This window comes from Lycium ferocissimum, chromosome 5 (assembly GCF_029784015.1).
Source record: "Lycium ferocissimum isolate CSIRO_LF1 chromosome 5, AGI_CSIRO_Lferr_CH_V1, whole genome shotgun sequence".
Taxonomy (NCBI): Eukaryota; Viridiplantae; Streptophyta; class Magnoliopsida; order Solanales; family Solanaceae; genus Lycium; species Lycium ferocissimum.
This window is the reverse complement of record NC_081346.1, coordinates 39,345,135-39,349,959: the sequence shown is the minus strand read 5'-3', so window position 1 is coordinate 39,349,959 and position 4,825 is coordinate 39,345,135.

The window sequence follows — 4,825 nt, the reverse complement described above, 5'->3', positions numbered from 1 at the left end:
ACATTTCTTGAGATTAGCAAATAACCTTTCACGCAACAAGACATCAAACACTTGCCTCAAATGGCTCACATATTCTTCCATTGGTTTGCTATACCCAAGAATATCGTCAAAGTAGACAACAACAAATTTATTGATAAAGCATTTCAACACATGATTCATCAAGCGCATAAAAGTGCTTGTGCATTGGTTAAGCCGAATGGCATAACAAGCCACTCATATACACCGAATTTGGTCTTGAAGGCCGTTTTCCACTCATCACCGAGACTCATACGAATTTGGTGATAGCCACTTCTAAGATCAACTTTATAAAATACACTTGAGCCACAAAGCTCATCCAACATATCATCAAGTCGAGAAATAGGATGGCGATACTTTACCGTGATTTTATTGATGGCTCTACAATCAATGCACATCCGCCAAGTGCGATCTTTCTTTAGAACAAGAATCACCGGAACGACACATGGGCTAAGACTTTCCTTCACTAGACCCTTCTCTAGAAGCTCCTCAACTTGCCTTTGCAATTCTTTTGTTTCCTCCCGATTGCTCTATATGCCGGTTTGTTGGGAATTTGTGAACCGCACAAAGTCAATTTGATGTTCAATACCCCTCGATGGAGGTAATCCGGGCATCTATAGGAAATAGCTCATCATATTCCTGCAAAAGAGAAGTCACTTTACTAGGCAAAGTGCTAGTAGTTTGGTTAGTATGTAAAAGAAGATCTTTGTTTACAAGGCACACCATGAAGTGCCTCTCATCAATTCCCTTCAAACAATTGCTTGGCTTGGAATGACATACACTTATTGGATCCATCTTGAGATGATCCTTCTCCACCTATGGCCACCAAGGCTCCCTTCTCATGCTTCTCTATCGCCTCCACTTAAACCCTCTTTCAGAGTTCCTTCATGATTCTATAATCTTCACTCACTTGATAGGGTGTTAATGAAACAAGAACAAATTTCCGATCTCCAAGCACAAAAGTATACTTGTTGGACCTCCTACTATGTTGTGCATCCCTATCAAATTTCCAAGGCCTCCCAAGCAAGATGTGACACGCTTGCATTGGTACCACGTCACATAAGAGCTCATCTTGATATCTCCCGATGCTAAACTTAATAACGGCTTGCTTGGTTACCTTCATTTCACCACACTCATTGAAACATTGGAGTTTGTATGGACCAGGATGTTTTCTTGTGGAAAATTTCATGTGTTCAACCAAGAATTGGCTCACCGCATTTGTACAACTCTCACTATCAATAATCAACGAACACACCTTGTCTACTATCTTGCATCTAGCATGAAATAGATTCTCTCTTTGATCACTCTCTTCTCTAGCTAATGCCGCATGGCTCTCCTAGCTACAACAGCAAAGTTTAACCTCTCTTTCATCCGCTCTTCAACATTACTATCAGATTCTCCCTCATGCTCACTTTTTTTCTCCTCATCATCACTACCAACTCCGCCCTCATCTTTCTTATCGGTTTGGTACCCATCACGTAAGACCTTAATTGATCTTCTATTGGGGAATTCACTTGAAATGTGGCCTCTACCTTGACATTTGAAACATTGAATGGTAGATGGACGAGGATAGTTAGGTTTAGCAAGGTTACGTCCTTTGGCTTTATCATCCCCTTTGGCCTTGTAGTCAATCTTGGCTTGACGTGCTTGAGTGGTGGTTTTGGGCTTCTCCCAGCTGGAAGTCTTCCATTTCGCTTTACCTTTGTTCTATGTTGAAGATGTGGTGCTCTTTGCCTTGTAAGCTCTCTCTTCCCTCAAATCCACTTCAACCTTGGAAGCATCATGAAAAGCATCCCCTAGACTCCTATAAGTTTGTAGCCTCATGGGTTTGGAGATCTCCCGATTTAAGTTAGCCACAAATCTTATGAGAGTGTGGTTCAAGTGCTCCTTTATTTTGGACTTCATCCTCAAATTTTCAAGAAATAGATCCTTATCAAGACTTTTCAATGCGCGTTGTCTCGAGGAAAATCTGCATCCAGTGAAGGACTGGTGCCAGTAAATGTGTTCCGTCATTTGATTTTCTTATGTCCATTCTCCGATTTTTGCTCGAAATTTTTGCCCATCAGTTGAGTATGTAGCATGAAAAAAAAAGTCATTTCATTATTAAAAGAAGTCATGAACTTAAAAATACTTGGCAACAACTCCAAAATACTTGTGACTCTGAATCATGCTTGAGAGGAGAAAAATGTACAAAAGTGAAAGAGACAAAGAGATGAAACTCATCTATTCAAGAAAATGGAGAAAGTATTTAGAAATGATAGCAATGATCCTGCTTCATCATCGACATCCGCTTTATCTCAGTCACTTACTACTTCATCATCGACTCACTTGAATTTTTGTATACTATTTTTTTCTCCTTTTTCAACCATTTACATTTTGAACATCGTAGAGCCTCTTGGTCATTATTCACGTTGGTATATATATTTACAGTGAACTGAATAGAAAAATCTAGCAAATGACATAAATACCTTAGCTTGGTGCTTACCCAAAGCTCCCCTCATTCCGAGTTGGAGCCTATCAGGCTATGAAAATTTGTAGGGTGAGGGAGGTAAATGGTTTGAAATTTATTTGAAGAAAACCAGTTCATAAGATCAATTTTGTAGTTAATATGAAAATCAAACGGATGATTTTTGGTTTCTTTAGAGAAAGCAAACGGGTAGGAGTGTAGTTTAAATGTTCAATAGGTAGTTTGTATATGTTCTGAGTTAGAAAGTGCTCATAAATTTGCATGTTCAGAAGATATTAAGCATTAGTTTTGCATGTTATAAGACAAATAAAGTGCTCATAAATTTGAGATAAATTCATTTGGTGGTTATGGATATTGCTAATTAACAAAATTAAAAGTAGAAGTTATTAGGTTAAGAGAGGTGAGTTATGGAGATGATTTTTTAAAATAAAACAATTAAGAAAAGTGAGGAAAAGCAAAAAAAAAAAAGGAGAAAAAGATAAATAGAATCCTTGTCCATAGAGTGGTGCCACATCACCTTGTCTATACCTAGCTTTATATTATATATAGATATAGATTGGTAAAAATGCAAAGTAAAACCATCTTTTTGAGTATTTTTTAGCTCATGTCTGCATTTTTTTCTTTATCGACACAAAATAAGCTGTCATTTTTCATTGAATTGATTTTTTATCTTCCATTTATCAATTTATTATTGAATAATTTAATAATTTCTGCAATCCGCATAGGCATTCAACATTGCCATCAGGGAATTAAGGTGACAAATCAACACAAAATCTGCAGAATCTTCTTCAATAAATGCCTTCACAAGCCTCCATCACATCATTATATTCTGATTTAACAACATTAAACTTGATGAAATCATTGCCAAGACATGAAATCATCACCAAGACAACATCCATTTACCAAATATTTATAGATTTTTTTTAAAGTTGCTAAATTATTGAATAGAAAAGTACGATAATAAGAAAGTATAGAAAAGAAGCAACTGATGATATTTAATCTTATTTCCACGTAGAAACTTTTATTAAATCAAGTTTACTTTCTCTTCATATTGTACTTCTATAGTTACAAATTTATTGTATTTCATTCCTTTGAAGCGCCCATTGAAGGAGATAGCTTGTAACCCTAGGTGTTCTCCCTTGAAACGATAGATAGTGTTCGATTTTAGTTCTCTATCACCGGGCTTTATCATACCTCATAGATTAGAAGAATCTCAATACAAATTCTCTATCCTTTCTTTCTATTTAATCATTATGTGTCATTTCTTTACTATTCGTCTTCAAATTCGTGCATCACTACAGATCTCGTTCCATAACTGGTTATAGAACAAAATTTTGCCTCTACAATTAAATTAATAGATGGTGATAGTTTTGCACTTTTTTTGTATGAATGTGAAAGATGAGGTCTATCTTACATAAGTTAGAGTAGCAATAAGAGGAAGGAGGAGGCACGAAGAGACACATAGTATCAAACTATACCCCTTGCCACCACCATTCCCAAGAAAAAATAACAGAAAAAAGAAAAAAATCAAGTAATTTGAAAAATTAAGCATCATATTATTTACCATATTTACTCAGGCTATAGATATATGCAAGGCTACACTACAAGGTTGAATGATCAATAATGACTAACAAAAGAAGAAAACAACTACTCCACAGATGAGTTTGGCAAAGCACTCTATCATCCTTCTTATTCTTCTAGAAGTTGTAGATGACCTTATTGACGATGAGGGTCCTGAAAATTTCATTTTAAAGAAAACATGTTTACAAAATACGTTATATAAAAGAGTATCTTGAAAAGAAAAATAAGTCATATCATAATTTTTTGATTAATTAACAAATTTATTACTAAAAAAATGATAAAAGATGATAGGTAAGCATGATATCGTAAACCTTAGAAAAAGTTAGTGTTATGAAGTTAAAAATAAGAAAAGGTCATTATCTCTAGAAAAAGAAAATGCTAAAATGAATTAAAGATTTAACATATTCTCCATATTTTAGGACGAAATAAGATTTCTTGGCCTCTTGCAATTTGAATAGAAGAAAATAGCTTTTTCAGATCTCTTATGTATTTTTTTAGATCTCTTATGTATAAAAAATAAAGATCTCTTGAAGACGGGTCATTTTTTTTTTTTTTTGTAAAAGGCCAAAAACTGTTTGTCCTATATTTTAGGAGGAAATTAGTTAAAAGGAGTCTTTACAAAATGAATAGAGGTATATGACCCTTTGCATATATGGGCGTTTCTAAAAAAACACAAAGGCGATCTGTTATAATTTGTAGAGGATCATTTAATCAATTCACCCACGGAAATTTTGTGGAAATGATATTACATCTATTTTTTTT